This window comes from Triticum urartu, chromosome 4A (genome assembly GCF_056163025.1).
Source record: "Triticum urartu cultivar PI428250 chromosome 4A, HENAU_Tu73, whole genome shotgun sequence".
Taxonomy (NCBI): domain Eukaryota; kingdom Viridiplantae; phylum Streptophyta; class Magnoliopsida; order Poales; family Poaceae; genus Triticum; species Triticum urartu.
In genome coordinates, this window is record NC_141876.1 from 158,007,464 (window position 1) to 158,031,324 (window position 23,861).

Below are 23,861 nucleotides of genomic sequence, written 5' to 3' on the forward strand. Positions count from 1 at the left end.
CCGCTTTATGAAGCAGAAGCCCCCATGTGATCAATAATATGTCAGGCCAGTAAGGCGGGATACCCATGTTTGAACCGCGCATCATGACAGCAGGTCCTCTTTGGCAACTTTTAACTTTTTGCAAGAGATAAATTCTTCTTGAACCGGGATCTTGAACCGGATATGGAGACCTTCAAAGCTTTGTGGGAGACATCTTTCCCTTGAACCGGATTTTAAACCGGAATCTTCATTTTTAGCCGGAAATTTTCTGACGGCCTTTAAACTCGAACTTGCGAGAAGTTAATTCCTTTTTGAACCGGAAATTCTTAAACCGGATTTGAGAGCTTCAGAGCTTTATTGGAGAACAAATTTCCCTTGTACCGGATTGTAAACCGGAATCCTTTTCTGATGACCCGAAACTTCTTCATTGAGCCGGGATTTTGTAACTGTCATATACTTTCTAATCCGGAAACCTTCTGACAGCACGATGTGAATCCGGGACCGGGTTATCTTTCCCTCCAACGTATTGGGGTTCTTGACTTCACTGAAAACCGGCAACGTTTGCTAAGTCATATCATTGTAGCCCCCAAGTCTCAAGGTGACTCGAGGAGTTGGCTTGAGATTCTCCATATTTGACCGCGATATAAACCGGCATAACTTGTATATCACTGGTGTTGACAGCATGATGTGAATCCACAGAAGGTTGAGGTGACTACGGTGGGTTATAAATGGTCCTGTATGAGCCGTGTCAGCAACTCGGCCAATGGTTCCTTCCAACTGGATCCTTGAAGTTTAACCAAACTGTAGTAGCGGCGACTTGTGTGCATGTCCATTGAACCATCCAGTGCAGACGACGGTTGATGATAATTTGCCTCCAATTTGTGGGAAGAAAGGCGGGCTACCCATGTTCATACTCAAGAAACAGCTCATGCAGACAGGTGCGCCCGGTATGTTGATGTAGACCAGGCCGCGAGAGACGGACGACCGCAACATCAGAGGCAGCTCGGACAGATGAGTCGGCCGCGGTATTGTAAGCTGGTGCAGACGGGGAAGATCGGCACCGGTGTCATAAACCGGCTCGGACGGGTGAGTTAATCACGGGCATGGTCCTGGCAAGCTGATGTAAACCGGGCCACAGGGACGGCGACCTTCTCACGTTCATTCACCGGGTGGTAGGACACGGACGAAACGCCAGTGTAGAACGTTGCTAGCGCATGCTCCGTGCCCGTAACATAGCGCCTCATTTGTAATGAACAATTGTCCTGCATAAACAGTATTGCAGACCAAGGCAAAGATAAACTGCTCTTTGATAAAAAATAATATGTACTAATAAAATATATTTCATATGGGTATCACCTGATGTGTTTAGGCCGGAAATAACCCACCATGAAGTTGATGATAACTGTATGAAGCTGAAATTAATCACGGGTGAATCGGCCACAATGTGGTAAACTGGTGCGGACGGGTGAATTAGCCGTGATGTTTGTAAATCGGCGCGAACAATGAGTCGGCCGCATGCATGGACGGATGTAAACCAAACAGCGGGGGCGGCGATTGCATGTGTATCCGTCGAGCAGCATGGCCCGGAAGAACGCCACTGCAAAACTATGCTGGCATGCGCTCCATGTCCGGGGTATAACAATACATTTGTCATAAATAATTATCCTGCATAAAAACATTGCAGCAAAGATAGATTGTTTTTTGACAAAAAACAATATGTGTTAAAAGTAGACTCGGATGAATATCACCTGATTTATGGTGCGACCGTGACTGCAACAGCAGCCACCCGGTGATGCGGCGACTCACGGCGGAGGCGGTTCCATGCGAGGGCAAGCCTGATCCGGCTCAGGCGGTTCGAGACGGCTACTGAGACAATCGGACCGGCCCGCGGCAGCTCGAGGCGTGGTTAGCCCGGAGCAGAAAACAGTCCTCCGTGGTGGCTTGACGCAGGGAGACCCAGCGGCGCGGGGCGGCTCTCCGCGGCTCGTGTTTGATATGAACCGGAGCAGTTGATTCCAAGTCCATGCCAATGACCTCATCCTCTCCGGGTCGTGGTTGTTTTAATGATTTTTTGTAGGATACGTGGCCTCCTAAATTGTCCTCATCCGCACATGCTGACAAGGATCCTGAGATCAAATTGATCCCGTGTCTTGTAGGCGCTGGAATCCCTGATTTTAATGACCAGCGGTCCTGAGTAACATAGAATCAATAAGGCTGCTCCCTTTACCGCCTTTGCTTTTATCTGTTTCAGGACTTGGGACATACGTGGACGGCACGGACGCAGTAGTTGGACAGCTGCTAAAAGCAATCGGATTCGACCATTGAATCTTAATCTCTTTTCCCCAAAATATTGTACTGCCAGCTCCAAAATTAATAAGACGACGGATTCACCGGCTCTTCCCAATGGTTATCTCATGTCAGGTTATCGTGTGTGGTTGTTTTGTACTGGCTCTTTTTTCCTCCGGCACATCACGAGCTCCTAGATCCATGAAGAAATCCCTTCAAGAACTCAACACCACCGTGCGCCTGGCCCCACGGTGGGCGCCAACTGTCGTGCAATTGTCATGGCAGATGTCCTAGGTGTCAGGACTTAGTCGCGAGGCCAACACATCTATGTGGTAGCTTGAGAGGGGTTGAGCGGGACGAGAGACGCGATGTTTTACCCAGGTTCGGCCCCTCACGGTGGAGGTAAAAGCCTACATCCTGCTTCATTGATATTGATGATGATGATCACGGTTACAAAAGTGCTCTATCTCGAGAGCTATTGTCTAAACCTAACTTTTCCAACTTGTGGAACTTGTGAATCTTCCTCCCTTTTAGGAGCCCTGCCCCTCCTTATATATGTTGAAGGGGCGGTTTACATGTGGAGTCCTCTTAGGATTAGGACTAGTCTATCTCTAATACAAACCGGATACAAGTCCAGGTCTTAACTCCTTGTAAGATAAACGTTCCTCATGCCTTTCCTCTTAAACCGGACCACCGTTAAACGTGAACCGGCCTTCTGGGCCTTGGGCCTTGTCATCCGTCTGTCCCGCTCGCCGGATCACAAGTGAGTCATAATGACCAGGTGGGTTACTTGTAAACCTCCAGGTCAGGGCGGGTCGCCAGTAACTCGCCAAGTGTCAGCGGGGTCTTCAGATAAACCGCCAAGTCCGGCCGGGTTAACTTTCGGCCGGTTTACACCGCGGGTTATATCCCCGACACCTTGTGTGCTATCAAACATCACAACATAACGGGGTGATTATAAAGATGCTCTACAAGTATCTCTAAAGGTGTTTGTTGGGTTGGCATAGATCGAGATTAGAATTTGTCACTCCAAGTATCAGAGAGGTATCTCTGGACCCTCTTGGAAATGCACATCATGATAAGCCTTGCAAGAAATTTTACTAATGAGTTAGTTACGGGATGCATTACAAAATGAGTAAAGAGACTTGCGGGTAATGAGATTGAACTAGGTATGAAGATACCGACGATCGAATCTCGGGCAAGTAACATACCGATGACAAAGGGAATGGCATATGTTGTCATTGCGGTTTGACCGATAAAGATCTTTGTAAAATATGTAGGAACCAATATGAGCATCTAGGTTCCACTGTTGGTCATTGACCGCAGATGTGTCTCGGTCATGTCTACATAGTTCTCGAACCCGTAGGGTCCGCACGTTTAGCGTTTGATAACGATTTGTATTATGAGTTATGTTTTTTGGTGACCGAAGATTGTTCGGAGTCCCGGATGAGATCACAGACATGACGAGGAGTCTCGAAATGGTCGAGAGGTAAAGATTGATATATTGGACGATAGTATTCGGACACAGGAATGGTTCCGGAGTGTTTCGAGAATTTATCGGAGTACCAGAGGGTTACAGGAACCCCCGGGGGAAGTAATGGGCCATATGGGCCATAGGGGAGAGGCAGGGAAGCCCACAAGGAGGTGCCCCCCATGGGGAGTCCGAATTGGACAAGGGAAGGGGGCACGGCCCCCCTTTCCTTCTCCCTCTCCCTCTCCTTCCCCCTTTCCCCCTCCGGTAAAAAGGAAGGGGGGTCCGAATTGGACTTGGAGTCCTAGTAGGACTCCTCCCCCTTGGGGGTGCGCCTAGGCTGGCCTCCTCCCTCTCCCTCCTTTATATACAGGGGCGGGGGGGGGGGCACCTGTAAGCACATCAATTATTTCTAAGCCGTGTGCGGTGCCCCCCTCCACCGTTTACTCCTCTGGTCATATTGTCGTAGTGCTTAGGCGAAGCCCTATGCAGATCACATCACCATCATCATCACCACGCCGTCATGCTGACAAAACTCTCCCTCAACACTTTTCTAGATCAAGAGTTCGAGGGACGTCATCGAGCTGAACGCGTGCAGAACTTGGAGGTGCCGTACGTTCGGTGCTTGATCGGTTGAATCGAGAAGACGTTCGACTACATTAACCGCGTTAAGCTAACGCTTCCGCTTTCGGTCTACGAGGGTACGTGGACACGCTCTTCCCCTCTCTTTGTTATGAATCTCCTAGATAGATCTTACATGATCGTAGGAATTTTTTTGAAATTGCATGCTACGTTCTCCAATAGTTGGAATCATGGAAAGTGCTGGCGAGAGCACATGAGCACTTCTCGAGTATCCAGTCTCGAACTCTCGGGTGAAAACCCTAGGTTTAAGCCTAGTTGGTCATACCTGGCGATGTTCCGCGTTGTTGGCTTGTTGAGGCTTTGCTTGGAGCTTCTTCAGACTTATTTTATGGGGTGAAAGCTCACGATTTGGTTTTCGATGGTTGAATTCAGCGATGGTGGCGCTTGCCAGTCATTCCCATCTTGGAGGTGTCGCTTTCAGAAAACCTTAATGGTAGTCTTTGTGTTATCAAGATATGGTTGGTGCTGATCGTTATTGCTGCATTTTGTCGATCGTTGTATTGATTGCTATATGGGTCATTTCTTTTCCCTTTTTCTGCCATGGCATAGCTTCGGTACAGTCTTGTACTCCCTTTGTTCCAAAATGTAGTGTTTACTCTATTCCCGTGCTTCAACTTTGACCATAAATTTAACCAACGAGACCTACTGCGGCGGGAGCAAAAATTATATCAATTATGGTCAAAGTTAGACCTCGGGAAGCGTGGATGCACTATATTTTGGAATGGAGGGAGTATGAATTTACTCTTGTCAGTGGGATTTTTTGTGTGTGTGTATGTGTGTCAGTGGTGGCTGTGTGCATCATAGCTATGCAAAGGCCTGGTGTGTTCTTATTGTGTTTGTATCCCCATGATGCTTCATTACGAGTCAATAAAAAAAAGCCCTTTATAGGAAAATCTCGTTGTACTAAGATAAATGGCCCTTTTATTTTTACAATATCTAAATGAAGTCTGAAAAATATAAAACTCGGCATGCTGTACTATGACCTATAGAGGTTGTGCTAAAAGCTGAATTGTCTTGGGCGGAACTTACAAAAATCAAGCCACTTTTCATACAATACCATAAAATAAAATAAATGGAAATTGAAAAAAATATATGTAAAACAACAAAAAGTTACCCAAATATTATTCCCTGCTTCCTGGGGGCTTCACGGACGAGAGTGCCCTCCGCGTCGTCCGTTTCGTGGTGGCATGCCACGAGGGCCTCTCGGGGCCTCCCCAAGTCATCTTATCTGCTCAGACGGCGTGCACCTCGGCGATCTGCCTCGGGGTCCATGACGGGTGGACCGCGGGCATAGACAGGGGCACTGTCATTCGGTGGCTTTCGTCATGACGCATGTGGTGTCTTGCGGTCGCCCTTGCATGACGGGCCAACCAGACCCTCCTGTTGACGTCTTCACCCCCGACGGGGGCTGGTTCGGTCGCGCCAGGTGGGGCGTGCATTGAGCCTGTACGGCTGCGCCTCGCACCGATGGTCCTATGGTGTTAGAGTGCCCTTTACACCCTTCATTGTGCAAGGGCCTCCACGGCTAGTTTCCTGGCAATCTCCCGGCCGTCCGATCAACCCGGGCACCCCGTACCTGGCTGGTTTCCCTTAGGGTCCATGATGGATGGACCACGGGCGTGACCAGGGCCACTTCTCTGTGGTGATTTCGGTCTCACCTGCATGCGTCCTCTTAGGCGCTTGCTCACGCGTGCGGTGCGAGACCAGGTCGCCCTGCACACATCGTTCGAGCCAAGCTGGTTTGCGTGTCTGCGTCATTCACCCACTGCCAACTCGGGTACACGCGAGTGCAGTGTTGTTCGCTTCATATCGGGTTTATTCGTTTGCCCGACCCAGGTATGAGTAGGCGCAGAGTCGGTCGCTTCGTTCGTTCGTGAGCCGGCTTGGGCTGTCAGCAACGGACCCAAGCCATCGAGGTTGTTTTGTTCATGCAAGTTGACTCGGCGTGGGAGCGATGGACCCGGGGTGCGGGGGCCGCCCATGAGGGGATGCCAAATGGCGGTGCTCGGCTTGTGGGAGTCAGGGTGTGTCGTGGGTGTTTTGATATTTTCCTTGAGGCACATATATTTTCCTATAAGTTTGTTGCTTTACGCGCAAGTTAGATGCGGCGCACACTAGCCCCTGCCCCCTTTGCTTTGCAAGTCTCGAACCGGAGGGCACTTTGCGCGTTCCCGCTAGTGATGTTCTTGGCTCATCCGGTTTCATTGATAGTTCCTCCAATCATTGGTGTTCCATTTGTTCCATACACCGCTGTGTTCTTTGCTTCGTCGGCTGGCCGAGTTTCGGGCCTGGCCTCACTTTGGCCTATTGCCGAGGCAGCGCCAGCTGCGGTGGTTTGCCACCCCGAGCCAGGGCAGCCACACCGCTGCATGCACCGCACTCCAACATGCCTCCTGGACAAAGCACGCACACCCAGAAGCGCATTGGACCATGCAATCGATGAGCACTAAACGCCGCAGCCGCTGATGTCGGCTAGGACTATGTCGGTATTTTCTCAAAGAGGAAGGGATGAAGCAGCACAACGACGGTATGTATTCCCCTCAGTGAAAAAACCAAGGTTATCGAACCAGTAGGATAACCAAGCAACACAACATAAACAACCCCTTCACACAAATAACAAATACTCGCAACCCGACGTGTAAAAGGGGTTGTCAATCACTTTCGGGTAGCGGCGTCCCAAGATAGGCAAACGGACACGAATAAAATTGTAATAGATTGATAGATTGAATGCCAAATAAAATAAATAAGAATAAAACACAGCACGGTATTTTTGTATTTTTGGTTTAATAGATCTGAAAATAAAAGCAAAGGAAAAGAAGATTGCAAAGGCAAATAATATGAGAAAGAGACCTGGGGGACGTAGGTTTCACTAGTGGCTTCTCTCAAGAAAAATAGCAAACGGTGGGTAAACAAATTAGCGTTGGGTAATTGATAGAACTTCAAATAATCATGACGATATCCAGGCAATGATCATTACATAGGCATCACGTCCAAGATTAGTAGACTGACTCCTGCCTACATCTACTACTATTACTCCACACATCAACCACTATCCAGCATGCATCTAGTGTATTAAGTTCATGGAGAAACAGAGTAATGCAATAAGAACGATGACATGATGTAGACAAGATCTATCTATATAGAGATAGACCCCATCATTTTATCCTTAGTAGCAACGATACATACGTGTCGGCCTCCCTTCTTTCACTGGGATCAAGCACCGTAAAATCGAACCCACTACCAAGCACCTCTTCCCATTGAAAGATAAATAGATCAAGTTGGCCAAACAAAACCCAAATATCATAGAATAAATATGAGGATATAAGCAATCATGCATAAAAGAGATCAAAGAAACTCAAATACTTTCATGGATATAAAAAGATAGATTTGATTATAAACTCAAAGTTCATCGATCCCAACAAGCACACCACAAAAGAGTTACATCATATGGATCTCCAAGAGACCATTGTATTGAGAATCGACGAGAGAGAGAGAGAGAAAGAGAAAGAGAGAGAGAGAGAGAGAGAAGAAGCCATCTAGCTACTAACTACGAACCGGAAGGTCTACAAAGAACTACTCACGCATCATCGGAGAGTCACCAATGGAGGTGGTGAACCCCATCCGAGATGGTGTCTGGATTGGATCTGGTGGTTCTGGACTCTGCGGCGTCTGGATCAATATTTCATCGACTCCCCTAGGGTTTTGGGAATATTGGGGTATTTATAGAGCAAAGAGGCGGTACGGGGGGCACCCGAGGTGGGCACAACCTACCAGGGTGCGCCTGGGCCTCCTGGCGCGCCCTGGTGGGTTGTGCTCTCCTCGGAGCACCCCCAGGCGCAGCCAGGGCCCATTATGTTCCTTCTGGTCTAAAAAAATCTCCGTAAAGTTTCGTTGCGTTTGGACTCCGTTTGATATTGATTTCCTGTGATGTAAAAAATATGGAAAAAAACAGCAACTAGCACTTGGCACTATGTCAATAGGTTAGTACCAAAAAATAATATAAAATGACTATAAAATGATTATAAAACATCTAATATTGATAATATAATAGCATGGAACAATCAAAAATTATAGATACGTTGGAGACATATCAGCCGCCACGCCATTGATTCCGACTAGGTGGGCCTAAGTTTGATCCCCTATTTGTTTTGTGTTTGTGTCTGTGCTTTGTGTGCTGTTATTTCCTTCTTCATTGGGGTTTTTTGTTTGCATTCTTTGGTTTAATTTTTCTCCAGTTCTTTTCATCCCTTCCGCCCTCAACATTGCTTCCTTTATGTGCATGTGGGGATGGACTGAGCGCCAGACGGTGCCGGACACGATGGGCAAACCTGTGTGCGAGGTTACCGATCGAACACCCACTGTCGCGTCACTGAGCATGCACTAGCAGATAAGACAGGAAAGGCAAGGCCCTGCCCTGGATACAGAACACGAAATTGTCCAACACATGGTGGCAAAGAAGCGGGTAGACATTCCAAAACACATCATCCGACTGAAGGAAATATGCCCTAGAGGCAATAATAAAGTTGTTATTTTATATTTCCTTATTGATGATAAAGGTTTATTATTCATGCTAGAATTGTATTGATCGGAAACTTAAATACATGTGTGCATACATAAACAAATACCGTGTCCCTAGTAAGCCTCTACTAGACTAGCTCATTGATCAAAGATGGTTAAGGTTTCCTAACCATGGACATGTGTTGTCATTTACGGGATCACATCATTAGGAGAATGATGTGGTGGACAAGACCCATCTGTTAGCTTAGCATATTGATCGTTCAGTTTATTGCTATTGCTTTCTTCATGTCAAATAGATATTCCTTCGACTATGAGATTATGCAACTCTCGAATACTAGAGGAATACCTTGTGTGCTATCAAATGTCACAACGTAACTGGGTGATCATAAAGATGCTCTACAGGTATCTTCGAAGGTGTTTGTTGAGTTGGCATAGACCGAGATTAGGATTTGTCACTTCGAGTATCGGAGAGGTATCTCTCGGCCCTCTCGGTAATACACATCATAAGCTTGCAAGAAAATGACTAAGGAGTTAGTTACAAGCTGATGTATTATGGAACGAGTAAAGAGACTTGCCGGTAACGAGATTGAACTAGGTATGAAGATATCAACGATCGAATCTCGGGCAAGTAACATACTGATGGAAAAAGGGAATTACGTATGTTGTCATAACGGTTCGACCGATAAAGATCTTCGTAGAATATGTAGGAGCCAATATGGGCATCCAGGTTCCGCTATTGGTTATTGAACGAAGTGGTGTCCCGGTCATGTCTACATAGTTCTCGAACCCGTAGGATCCGCACACTTAACGTTCGTTGACAATATAGTGTTATATGAATTATATGATTTGGTGACCGAATGTTGTTCGGAGTCCTGGATGAGATAATGAACATGACGAGGAGTCTCGAAATGGTTGAGAGGTAAAGATTGATATATAGGATGATGGTATTCGGACACCGGAAGAGTTTCGAGATGCACCGGGTAGTCATCGGGTCACCGGAAGGGCTTCCAAATACCCCCGCGGTAGGTGTATGGGGTTCATGGGCCAAGGAGGGGACAAACCAGCCCAGAGGAGGGCTGGTGCGCCCCTCTCCCTGGCGGTCAGCCCTTGGGAAGGAAAAGGGGGAGAGCTAGCCCCTCCCGCCTTCCCCTTCTCATGGGAGAAAGGAAAAGGGGGGGGGTCCCTCCCCTGCCTTTCCCCCACACCTAAACATGGAAGGGGGCCACTTGGGAGGAGACCCCAAGTAGGATTCGGCCTACTTGGGGCACCCTCCTGGCTGCTCCCTCCTCCCCCACCTATATATATATGTGGGAGGGGGCGCCTGTTCACACCAGATTTTGACATGGTCAAAAACACAATTAAGATGGCCTCAAATGGAAAAGTGCTCAAAGTGAGAAATTTTGTATCATCAAAAGGAGAAACTTTGGTATTTGGGCCATAGCCATCCGATCTCATCTCTAAGGCAGAAGTTGTGTTCGAAGTACTGAGTTTTTGTATTCAGAACACTATTCGGCTGATTACACCCCCAAGAAAGCCTCATATGGAAAAATTATCTACACAAATTGTCTTCGTCTCTTCGAGGCAATCGATTTTGATATATAAATCATCTCAATCCGAGTTCGCATGCAAAAGTTAGAGACAATTCACTGCAGACCGAACCTAAACGGAAATATGGAGCGAGGCACCACACACCCTGTCTGATGGGTCATGTGAGTTATTCGGCCTTTGCCGGCTGAATGAAGCTTGCCGGGATGGAGATCTTGCTGGCGTGGAAAGCTTGCCGGCGTGGATACCTTGCCGACGTGGAAAGCTTGCCGGCGCAGAAAGCTCGCCAGCGTGGAAGCTTGCCGGGGTGGAAACTTTGCAGGGGTAGAAACCTTGCTGGGGTGAAACCTTGTTGGGTAGAAACCTTGCTCGTGTGAAAACCTTACCGGTGTGGAAATCTTGCCGGGGTGGAGGCTGTTAGAGTCAATCTGACCAGAAGTTGGAGATTGGATCGAAAGGTTATCCAGATGACCTCGGATGGAAATGTGTTCTACAAGGAAGTTGTGCGTATCATCGAGATGGTCAACTTTGCTTTTGGAGTCATCATCATCTGAGATAGTATACAGCCTGCAGATTTGCTGCAAGACTCGGACAGCCAAGAAAACTGCATGACCAAATCCAACTGGAAGTTAAAGATGACCTCGTAAAGTATTGAAGATTACCTTATTTGGAAAAATGATCAACAGGAGAGTTGTTCGTCTCGTCGAGGTGCACAAAGTTGGTATTTTCTCAATCGAAGGTCATATGCAAATTCCACGGCATGTGCAAGGAACAAGACAGAAGTTTGGGCCAGATTCGGGCTGAATCTGAGTTGGATTGGAATTTGAATTGTAGGACGTGAATGATGTAATTTCATTGTAAGGAAAGCCTAGATGAATCCTTTACTTGTACGGGAAGTCCAGCCACCTCTTATATATGTTGGGGGTGACGGCCGATTGAACAACACACAATCGAACAAATCAATATACTACTTTTTCATCTACGTTTTATCTCTCCATCGTTTTTCTCTCTCTTTCTTCGCTGTTCCTCGAGTTTGAGAGTTGTGAATCCCAAGGCTCTAGGGGCGAGTGAATCGACCTAGGGCAGCCCATTGCCGCCGCACTCCCTGACGGGGTCCCTCCTGGGTGTGCGGGGTTTCGGGTCTAAAAAGCACCAGCCGACTGTCCTACATATCATGCTGTCGGTCGGGTCTCCTTCGACGTGAGCTGCGGTGCATCACCCCCGGTGTCGAGGGTACACATGACGTGTTCGTGTGTCAAAACACTTTTTGGCGACTCTGCTGGGGAGTGAAGATCAATCATCATCATCCACCTTGTACGATCTTCCCAAGCCATCTGAGGTAGACGCTGATAACATCATTAAGCCCAGTCTTGATGAGATATCGGCCGATCATCGCCAAGCCTATGAGGAGTACAAGAAGGTGCACGCGGAGAAGGACCTGCAGGAGTTCCTTGCAAAATTCAAGAAGGATCGCCAAGGAAACATTACTCCGATTGAAGAAATCAAGTTCCCTCCTCTCCAAGCCGAGCAGGTTAAACCCTCTGTAAGTACTGCCTTTTCTCCTGAGCAGTGGGCTGAGAATGAGAGTCGTATTGCTGATGGTAACAACCTAGTCTATCAAACTTTCATAGAAAATACTAATGGTCAGAAGAATATATCTCAATCATCTAGTGGTAATGATGGTATAGCTGCTAGTGTGCAAAACCCTAATATGACTTTACCTATTTCATCGGCGCCTCCCATGCCGATGACTTATTATCCTACCCAAACAAATCAGATTGTGGCTGCACCCATTAGTCCTATCATGAGCATGCCAGGTTCGGTGGCAACGCCGAACCAAACCCTACCTACAGCTACAACCACTCGGCATTACCACTCAACCAGGTTCGGCATACATGCCACAGTTCCTACCTACAACTAGTAGTCCTACTCCTCCTATGCCGCCGCCACAACTTTCATCGTCCACTGTGGATGATGGTCTAGCTAATCTTAGAGAGGAGATGGCTAAGATGCTCTGAGAGAATTTTGGAGTTGAGTTACCTCGAAATCGGATTTACCAAAAACCATATCCTGAGTACTTTGATGCCATCCAGTGTCCTCCAGGATATAAGATTCCAGATTTTGTTAAGTTTAATGGAGAAGGCACGAAAACCACATGGGAGCATGTTAGTCAATATTTAGCACAATTGGGTGAGGCAGGCTCGCTAAATGAATTGAAAGTGCGTTTATTTCCTTTGTCATTAACTGGTACTGCATTTTCATGGTTTTCTTCTTTACCACATGGTCCCATTCGGGTTTGGTCGCAGCTAGAGCAGAAATTTCATGATCATTTTTATAGCGGCGACAATGAACTCAAGTTGTCACATCTAACATCTATTAAGCAGAAGCATGATGAATCAATCTCCAATTATGTCAAGAGATTCAGAGAAATAAAAAACCGGTGTTATAGTTTGGTGATAACCGATAGAGACTTGGCAGATCTAGTGTTGAGTGGTTTGAGAACTCCCATTAGAGAAAAGCTAGAAGGCTATGAGTTTTTAAATATCAACCAAGTCTTACAAAGGGCTTTGGCTCAGGAAAGCCGAAGCAAAGATCTTAAAGAAGTGCATAGATATAAAGCTGATCGTCCTAAGATGAACATGGTTGAATATGATAGTGAACACTCGGACGATGAGGGTGATATGTATGCTACTGAATTTGTTTGGCCATCTAAGGCCAAACCCTTCACTTGCAATGATCTGAAACCGATTCATAAGAATCGTGATGAAGATATGAAGTTACTTTTAATATTGCCAAGTGTGATAAAATATTTGATGTTTTGCTGCAAGCCAAAATTATTAGAATATCTCATACTTTACCGCCGTTTGAAGAACTGAGATGGAGCGCTTATTGCAAGTATCATAATTATTTTTCTCATGCTACTAATGATTGCACAATGTTTTTCGACGACAGATACAATCGGCCATTAATGATGGACAATTGAATTTTTATGAGATGCAAGTTGATAAGCAGCCTTTCCCAATGAACACCATGGACTTGGATGGGAAGAAGATGTTAATTCGGCCTAGCATAGCCGAATCAGCTAATAAGAATAATATTGTCATTGGTGAGCCCAGGAAAAATAAGGAGAGCGACAAAGTCTTGGGGAGACAGGTTGTGCTTGACAAGCAACCCGATGGCAAGGAGATAATCAAGATCACCATCAAGAATCCTACACTCGGGTGGCAACCACAAGTGCAAGAGAACTCATGTCAAATTTGTTAAGCCCAAGAGTCCAGAGGTTGGCAAGTGGAAGACAAATGGAGCTAAAGTGCAGCACAAGAAAATCAAGCCAACTTTTGATATGTTGTTGTCCAAGTATTCCAATCAAGCGGCCGGTTCTAGCACTAGCCGGTCATCAAATTTGAAGCGCTCAAGGTCACCTCCTCGGGAAGAATTTCAACATCATGCAAGGCCATATGGGTCGTGGGCGCCAGGACCATGGATGCCGCCACCCCCTATGCGCCATACTACATGGGAGATTTCAATGGAGGATGGAGGCAGCCCCCAATGGCACTTTTGTCGGTGTCCTGGGAACGGGGGTACCCTGACTTGCCTTCCTGTGGCCCACGGCGTGGCTCCACCAGCGGCCTGTTATGGCCCAGTTTCAGGAGAAACAACACAAGATCCTTGCAAGGGGCCAAGCCTCGCGGGGCGGACAACACCAAGACCTCCCTAGGGGGCGGCCTCACTAGGCTGCCTCCCGAGGAGCGGAGATATCAAGGCAAGGTGCACCTCGCGAGGTTTGCATGACGTGAGCCATGACGACCAAGGCCAGCCGGGCGCCAGCGGGCGCAGCGTATTAGTTTCCTCTTTGGTGCCAAGGGAGAAAGCGCAGGCGCGGAGTCCCAAGGAATCACACAAAGGTTTCCATATTGGTGCAACAAGACCAAGACCGCTAGGAGGATAGGACAGAGGTCATTGCGGAGTCCACGGCAGTGTCACCACCAGAGCCTTTTGCAGGCGAAGACTACTTTTGTCAGGATAACTTGTACTAGTTGTCTCCCTTCAAGATTGGCCATTGTGGGATCCCTTCCCGCCTACATTTGGGAGGAGGACCAAGGCCACTATAAATAGGACCTAGCCACCACCAGAGAGAGGGATCGGATCATTCAGACCATCCTCACACCCACCATCTCATCGAGCTTAAGAACACCTCCCCTCCTGAGGCTATTCATCCACTTTACTAGTTCATTCTCAGCTCCTCGAGGCAATCCACCACAAAGCTAGAGTAGGGTATTACATTGCAAGGTTGCCCGAACCAGGATAAACTGTTGTGTCTCTTGTCCCTTGGGTTCATCGAGGTTTGCTGCGGAATCATTGGGCCGACAGGTTGGGGAGAAGGAGTTCTTCGTATGCACCCAGTGTTCGAACCTCTCAATGGTCTGCGGAGCCTTGAATCCGACATTTGGCGCACCAGGTAGTGGTGCGTCGAAGCTTCTCTTTCGTCGATCGACTCGCCGTCGCTCCATCGTCTCCATGGCAGATGCACGCCAAGCACGTGGTGAGCGTCGAGCCACTCTTGCCACGCACGTCGCCAAGACAGCGCGCGTCGGCAGGCCTCCCCATCGTTCGCCATCGCCAGCCGCCAACGGTGTCACCGGCCCGGCGGGGTACGAGCAGCAAGGTTCATCGCAGCATCCCTCTGTGCGGCGGGACGGACGCACCGCCACCCCGTCGCTGACTCCGGCCGGCTTGTCGTCCCACACTCGCCATAGCCCGGCGAACGCGCAGGCTGCGTTTCTCATGGCGTGTGAGCTCCTGTGCTACCGCCCGGTCGACGACCTCTACAAGGACTGCCTGGACCGCATTGCAGAGCTAGTCAGCGCGGCTGGGGGCTCACCTACACCGTCCCTCTCGCTGCCTCGTCCGCCGCCTGCTGCGAGCGACGTAGCCCATGGAGCGCCTCTGCCACCTCCTCGTCAGGACGTCGCCCTCGGTCCAAGACGCGCGGCCCCGCGGCATGACCCTCCACGCCGGGCTCCCGCGCACGAAGAAGAAAGCTGTCGGGAGGTCTAACAGCCGCAAGAAGGTGCCCCAGCGCTCTCTCCACCGCCACGTCAAGACCGCGCGACGCCTGCAGTGGTGGTGCGCGAGCACCAAGAACAGGCTCCACCTCCACGACAGACTCCGGTGACCACAGCAGGCTGCCGCGCCTTCACCCCCGAGCTGCTCAGCGTCGTCTGGCCAGGCAAGTTCTAGCCTGAACTACCTCCATGTTACAACGGCACCCCTGACCCTGTGGAATTCCTGCAGCTCTACGAGCTGAGCATCGAGGCGTCCAGCGGCGACGAGAAGGTCATGGCAAAGTGGTTCCCCATGGCCCTCAAGGATGGTGCACGCTCGTGGCTCCTAAACCTGCCCGCAGGATCAATCTCCTCCTGGGGTGAGATGCACGCGCGTTTCATCACCAACTTCAAGGGCACTCGCGACCGCCCGCCTGCCGCAGGTGACATGCGGCACATCAAGCAGCAGCCTGGGGAGACCCTGCAAAAGTACATCCAACACTTCTACATTGTTCGCCTCTAGATCCCCAAGGTTTCTGACAAAGCCATCATCTCGGCGTTCTCCAATGGCGTCCGCAATGTCAAGATGAAGGAGGAGCTCGCCATCCACGAGGACCTATGCACGACACTGGAGATGTTCAACATGGCTACCAAGTGCGCGATAGCTGAGGAGGGGCGCCTGTCCCTCCTCGAGCTCCCAGCTGCCGACCCAAAAGACAAGAACGCCAAAGTTAAGGACGTGAAGTGCAAGGGGGCTGTCGTGCTCGCGACAAAACCAGAGATGAAGCACAGCTGCGACCACCTAGAGTTGTCCAAGGGAGCCGTCTGTTTTGCGTCTTCCACAATGTACACAGCCACAACACCAACGACTGCCAGGAGCTCAGGGCCATCCGCGACGGGTGCCTCATCGACGCCCCGAGTGCAACGATCGAGGCTACGACCGCAGAGGAGGCAGGAGTGGAGGACGCTAGGACGACTGTGGCCCCCGCCAGGAGTGCCGTGACCAGCCTTGTGAGGATCGCTGGCAAGGCCAGCCTCGCGAGGGCGCCTGGAGAGACCAGCCTCATGAGGACAGTCCTCAGGGCAATGCCGGCCTCCCTCCGCTGCCACCACCACCAAGAAGGAACGACGACCACCGCCAAGACGAGGGGGCTGGGGGATTCCAGGAGCCTTGCGCCATCGCCTGCATCTTGGGTAGCGCTCAGGCCCCCAGCCTCCCACCGCATCTTCAAGCAGTTCGCAGGTGACGTGAATGTGGCCCTCCCCAGGCTCGAGGCCACACGTCTGCTCAGGTGGTCCAAGTGCACCATCACCTTCAGCTTGGCCGACCAGCTCAAGTGCGCGGCAACTAACGGCGCCCTCTCAATGCTCTGCTCGCCCGTCATCAGCAATGTCCTTGTCACCAAGACCCCCATCGATGGTGGTGCAGGGCTCAATGTTCTTTCCGTCAAGACATTTGACCGCCTCCAAGTGCCGTATGATCAGCTGTAGCCCATCAAGCCCTTCTCCGGAGTGACCAATGGCTCCACCACCCCGATAGGGCAGATCCGCCTCCCTGTCACCTTCGGCCAGCGAGACAACTACCGCACCGAGCTCATCGACTTCCATGTCACTCACATCCACCACCCATACAACGCCATCCTTGGGTAGCCGGCCCTGGCCAAGTTCGTGGCGGTGACCCACCATGGCTACAACGTCCTCAAGATGCCAGGGAACCGCGACATCATCACGGTTGTCTGCTAGGAAAAGGATGCAGTGTGCTCCCTTGAGCGCGCCTATCAGGCCGCGACATTTGAAGACCCAGGCAACGAAGGCACCATCTACCCTCCTAAGGCTATCCCCAAGAATAAGAAGCAGCTACTCTGCCAAGAGCCTCAGGAGAGCGGTGTCTCCAGTGGCACCACCTCAGGATCAGCGCCCACGGATGGGGCGCCTCCCTCTCATGCATAGGAAGGCGCGCCAAACACCCTTCTCAGGCTGGGCTCGGGGGCTCTCTTCTGGAGGGCCTCAGACTTAGCCAACGTCACGAGGGAGGTGCTCGGTGTCGGTGGGAAACGACACCTATGGGATCACAAGAATTCCTACTACAGTTGCCGGGGCGCGGGGTCGTGAGAAGAGCAGGATTAACAGTCGACACAAAGATCATTTACCCAGGTTCGGGCCGCGAGGATGCGCAAAACCCTAGTCCTGCTTTGGTGGATGTATTGAGTGTTCTTGGGCTTTTGAACTAGCTACGGCGGCTGTGCAGTTCAAAAGAGCCGAATACCCCTCCAGTATGTCATGGGCCTCCTTTTATAGTCGAAAGGGGCTGCCACAGTGGCACACAGGAGGTGGAAAGGCCTACAGTACTGCGAGCTTATTGCTAGTATTACAGGACAAGACGCATTTAATGTATCACTCAGGTGTCCCTTAGCTTTATTGGGATGAGAACGAGGCCCGTCCTGTCCGTCGCCGCTCCTCCTTGCTTCGACACGCGCCCAGGGTAGAGATGCATGCAGTGCCATGTAGATAGGCACGCAGGTGAGGTGGTGCGGTGGTAGGGCCTTCATGAAGGTCCTCATGCCACCACGCAGGTGCCTGCTGATTTGGCCTAGAAGTTGTATGTTGCCATGCAGGTGCCTGCCCAGCTGGTTGGGCTGGCACCTGCATGCGAACAGCGGTGGTAGTCTTGGCTGGTACGGGTCTGGCAGTGGCCCTGCTGATGCCCTCGGCAAAGGCCTTGCCGGGGGCTCGGCAAGGGTCTTGCCGTGGCGTTGCCGTCATCCCCGGCAAGGGTCTTGCCGGGGGCCTTGCTGTCATCCCCGGCAAGGGTCTTGCCGGGGGCCTTGCTGTCATCCCCGGCAAGGGTCTTGCCGGGGGCCTTGTGGACTTCCTCGGCTAGGATCCCGCCGAGGGTCGCCGTCTTCTGGTCCTCATCTGATCCTGAGTGTTTCTCTGTCTTCACAAAGATCTACATGCCACCATGGAGGTGCCTCCTGAGCCCTGGCCCAATGTGGTTGATGGTGTTCGAAACCGTGGGCTCAAGGGTGGTGCGCTCCGCTGGCGTTGGGCGAGCTGCCCCGACAAGGGTCTTGTCGGGGCCGCTGAGGATGCCCCGGCAAGAGTCTTGCCGAGGAACCTGCTTCGTCCCTCTGCTCTTTGTGCTCTCGGCCTTGGCGTTGTCTTGTTTGCCTTGGTGCTTCGGCTTCTCTCCGACTTCCTGCGGATTTCGGGTTCCGGCAGACCCTTGAGGTTCGAACACTGGGGTGCGCGCGGAGATTTCGCCTCCTACCTACCTGCACCCCTCCGCCATGCTAGGATCTAAACTAAGGGAAGAACAACACAAGAGACATAGGGTTTATACTGGTTCGGGCCACCGTTGTGGTGTAATACCCTACTCCAGTGTGTGGTGTGTGGATTGCCTCTTGGGCTGTTGATGATGAACAATACAAGGAAGAACAGCCTCGCGAGGGTCTGTTCTTGGCTGAGGCGACGAACTGCTGGGAGGAGTTTAGCCACCTTTCTCTCTCTCCTTTGGCCTACCCTTCTAACGAGCCTCTTCCTTCCTCTCTCTTTTTCGTCCCCCCCAGCCATGTGGGTGGCTGGTCCTATTTATAGAGGCCCTGGTCCTCTTCCCAAATATTGAGCGGGAAGGGAGCCAACAATGGCGGGCTAATTTGAAGGGGACAGCAAGTATCAGCTATCCTGACAAAAGTAGTCTTCGCCTGCGCAAAGCTCTGGTGATGACGCCGTCTTGGGCTCCACGGTGACCTCCGTCTCGTAGTCCTCCTGGTCTTGGTCTCGTTGCACCGAAATGGCAACCTTTGCCTGATGCCTCGGTACTCCGCGGCTGCGCTTGCCCCCTTTGCACCAAAGAGGAAAGGAGGACGCTGCGCGGGCTGGCACCCGCCTGGCGCCCTGAGTCATCATGGCTTGCGTCATGGGCTCCTCGTGAGGTACCCCGCCTTGATCTCTTCGCCTCCTCGTGAGCCAGCCTGATGAGGTCGTGCCTGAGGAGGCTTCGCATCGTCCGCCCCGCGAGGCTTGGCCCCTCGCGAGGGTCTTGGGTTTGTGTTGGTGAAGATGGGCCATGCTGGGCCCCCCTTTGAGCCACGCCGCAAGCCGCAAGCAGGCAAGTCTGGGGACCCCCGTTCCCAGAACGCCGATAGTAGCCCCCGGGCCCAAGGAGCACCCGGACTTGGCCATGCAGGGAGGCGGAAGGGCAAGAGCGAAGCACCGCGGGCCCTAACAGCCTGCGGCTTTGGGCGCCGTGTGGCGGTTGACTGGACGTGGGCGCCTCAGTAACCGCGCGAGTTGATAAAGGAGTGGCATCCGCCCAGGCCCTGCTTCTTGCTTTCTCCGGTTGCTGCTCAGATCCCCTTTCTTGCGCCTCTCCTTCCTTCCTCCGAGATTTCCAGATCTGCTCTGACCGTGCGGCCTTGGGAGCCATGGCGCCTCGTCAGCCCCCGGCCGCAGCTTGGTACTCGTCTGCCCTGGACTCGCCGAACGTGTCGGAGGCGGGCCTTGCCCGGTTGCGCCGGATGGCGACGGCGTGGGGCATCGACGGGGAGAAGGTGTTCAAGGCCGGCTCTGCCACCCCTGAGGGTCAAAGGAGCACCTTCTATCCGCTCTTCGTAAGCGCCATTGTTGCTGGCCTGGTGCCTCCCTTCTCCGAGTTCTTCTTCTCTGTCCTCCGCCATTACAAGCTACAGGCTCTGCATCTCCATCCCAACTCCGTCCTTCTCCTGGCAATCTTTGCTTATTATTGCGAAGCACATGTTGGGGTGCAGCCCTTAGTGGCCTTGCTGCGCCACTACTTCTACCTCCGGACCTCTCGTGGGACCGCTTCCGCGTGCGCGAGCTTCGTCGCGTCCGGCGGCGCCATTTCCATCTCGAACTCTGGGAAGAGGATTGAGGGCTTCAGGAGCAAGTGGATCTTGGTGGATGCTAGGCGCATCCACCCTCGGCTGATCCTGCCCATGGAGCAGCCCACGAGCTCCAGCGACTGGGGTCGAGCGGAGCTCACGGATCCCCGCGCGAAGATGGTGTTGGAGAAGATGGACGCGGATCTGAGGCCGGCCGACATGGCGGCGGCGAAGCTGACCGGCGCGTCGCTGCTGAGGGAGTTCCTGGAGCACCGTCTGGCTCCGCTTCGGCAGTACTCGCTTCCAATGTGGAGGCCCCGTCCGAACCCCGCGGCCTTGGCCGCCGGAGACCTGGCTGCGGTTCTCCAATCTCTGGTCGGGGGTAATGTGGCGAGGTTGGAGGGCGCTCCTACGCCCTCGTTCCTCCGCAACGACTGGGAGCAGGTGGTGAAGTCCATGCCCGTCTTCAACGGGGATGGGCCAGTGCCCCTGGAATCTCCCGAGGAACCGGTGGACGTGCCCTCCGGCGACTCCAGCAAAGAGGAAGAGGGAGGGGAGCGCGGAAAGGGGCCTGACTCCGAGGCGACTGACGGAGAGTCGAGGGCTCCCCTCCCCCGGCGCAGGTCCCGCGTTCTCCGCCTCTCTACGAATGATGACGACGAGGATGACGACGAAGACGACGACAAGCAGGACGGCGGGAGCTCGCCCCCGATCCCGAAGAAGGACAGGGCCGGGCTGATCTCCCGCCGGTCTCCCCCGGCCCCGGGGCGAACCACAGACGCACCTTCTGCCTCCAAGCTTCCCGAGGTTGACCCTTCCAGCCGGCTTTCAGGCTTCAAATTTGGCCGGAGGCCGCTTGAGCTCACTGGCGACGACCCGTAAGCATTTGATTCTTGTCTTTATCTCTTGCTCTGCTTCTGAGGCTTGACGTCCGCATCTTTGGATAGGTTGGCGCCCGCAGCAAAGAAGCCGAAGGGGGCTCCCGAGGTTCCATCCGTGGCGGCGCTTCTGCCCGCGAAGGAAGGTGACCGCGACGCACAGGCTTCTCCTGCCCGGTCGTCCTCGCAAGGTCTGGCTGAGCCGGCTGGGGCGAGCTCAGCCCCCACGGCCCAAGTGGCTCCCGAGGTGCTCTTGCCCGCCGCCGCCACTACAGCTGTCGGGGCGCGGCAGACTCCGCCTCAGGATGCTGCGGCTGCGCTGCCACCTTCTCCTCCTACTCCACCGGCCGCTGTCTCTCCGACTCCTTCTGCCGTTCTGGATCGTGCTGTTGCTGAGCTGGACCGACTGCGGTAGGATCTTCTTGGCGCCGACCCCCGCTTGGTGGCCGGGCGTTTGGAGCTGGCTTCTGGATGGGTTCGCTCCGACGCCTCGATTCGGGCGGCGCTGGTCCAGGCCTCGACGGCATGCGACAAGGAGAAGCAGGCCGTCCTGGAGGCGAAGGCTGCCCGCGATGCAGCCTTGGGGGAGGTGGTCGACGTTCGCGGTCGCTGCAAGGCGCTGGAGGACGAGCTGCAAGGCCTGCGGGATCGGCTTGCGGAAGAGGTCCGCCTTCACCAAGAGCAGGAAGAAGGCGTGAAGGCTCGCGAGGCAATCGTCGAGGGCCGAGAGGCCAAGCTCAGGAAGCGCCGCGACCGCCTAGGCGCGCTGGAGCAGGAGTTGTGGGCGAGGAAGGCCGAGCTGGATGGTAAGGCCCTGGTTCTTGCCGAGGACCGCGCGGCCTTCACGGAGTTGGAGGCGAAGGCTCGCTCCTCGCTGAGGATGCTTTACGACAGCGGCCTGGAGAGCCCGCTGGCTGGCGCCGAGGACGGCCCCGCCAAGCTGCTTCCCTTCCTGGTTCACGCTCTTGAAGATGTCGCCCTTGGCCTTGGCCCCACGGCCGAGGCCGAGGCGCGTGTCGTGTCTTCTGCAGCACTGACGCGGGTCCTCACCCACATCTACCTTCGCGATCCCGGTGTCGACCTCGACAGCCTGCTGGAACCAGTGAGCGGTGAGCGTGCTGCTGCCGCTGTCGAGGCCGTGAAGAGTCGCGCGGAGGCTCTGCTGGGGAAGTTCCGGGCCTCCAGCACCAAGCCGGAGCAAGGCGTTGCTGATCCCGCTGCTCCGTGAGGCGAACCCACTCCGCGCTGCTCCCCCGCTGCCAAGTGACTCCGTCGTGGCTCCTGTCCTGCTTTTAATTCCTGCACATGTATCATGCGTCGGGGAGGTGTTTAAACTTGCGTTTGGCATTGAAATAACAGTGTGGACTGTAATATTTGCTTTTGAATTCCTTGAGATTAGCGTTTTTCCTTCCTACTTGCTTACGTTCTACGCCGGCAGAGCCCGGCCCCGCGCGTACCTCACCCAGCAATAGTCCCAACCGGAAACTAAGACGGGACCAAGGAGTGAGGGGCTACGTGACAAGTTAGGCTCCTGAGTCGCGATGCTCAGGAGTCCCCCTTGGCGCATGAATAGCAAGTAGGAAGGTGTGATGCGGGTGGATCCACCGTTCTACGTCTGCAGAGCCCGGCCGCGCGCGTGCCTCACCCAGCGATGGTCCCGACCGGAAACCAGGACGGGGCCACGGAGTGAGGGGCTACGTGACCAGTTAGGCTCCTGAGTCGCGATGCTCAGGAGTCCCGTTGACGCTCAAACAGCCTTCGTACCTTGGCTCCGCTCGAGGAGAGACGCGCGATGAACCAGGCCCGGGGGGACCTGGCCAGGCGGCGTGCGTCTGGGTGTGACCCAGGCGCAGCCCGCGCGGCACTCCCGAGGGGAGGCGTTACGATGAGGCTAGACACTGAGCTCTGGGCTCCCTGAGGTTGATGAGGCCCGGGGGCCACCCTCAGTTGTTTATCACCAGCGGAGCATAGTGCTACCGTATGTGTACGGGCATAGCCGCTCCTCGGCAGTGTCGTCAGCCAGCACGGAGCATGGTGCTTCCATTGGTACATGGGAGGGGGCCCCCCTCTGGGAGGAGCCCCCGGGGCGTGTACAGCCCCGCCCTGACACGTGGCTGGCACGGTAGGGCCTGGCGAGGTGTATCTGGGCACCCGTGAGCCAGCGTGGGACTCACGGGGCCCTACCTCTAGGCGGGTTGCGCCTGGCACTGGGCCTTATCTTGTGATGTGTCCCTGCAAATTTGGTTAGATGTCGGCACTCTACGTCCTCGGGTCCCGGCCCTCGAGCTGGTCTCAGCCGTCGCTGGTATGCCAGGTCGCGATGCCATGGACAAGGTCGGAGGGTGAGGGCTGGAGAGCCAGTAAGAGCCCTGAGTCGCGATGCTCAGGTGCCCCCCCTTTAACGTGCAAGTAGTCGGCATGGAGGAGAAGAGGTGCCGTAGACCGGCATCAAATAATCAAGCATGGTGGGTCTAATGCATAATCGGAAATAAACGCAAATGGGATACATGCCACTGGGCCTGGCCCGAGTGGCTTGGGGGTGATGCAGCCTGAGGGGCGCCCCCATCAAGGTAAGCTAACAACATGGAACAAAGGGATACACGCCGCAGGGACGGACCCACGCAGCCTGGGAATAATGCAGCCCTGGGGGCGC

At 53.0% G+C, this 23,861-nt stretch overlaps 1 pseudogene; it reads right to left on the reverse strand.

Moving 5' to 3' along the window:
- The window catches only part of LOC147975230 (uncharacterized), a 56,142-nt pseudogene extending 40,914 nt beyond the window's left edge, over positions 1-15,228 (reverse strand).
- Positions 15,229-23,861: the final 8,633 nt, after the last annotated feature.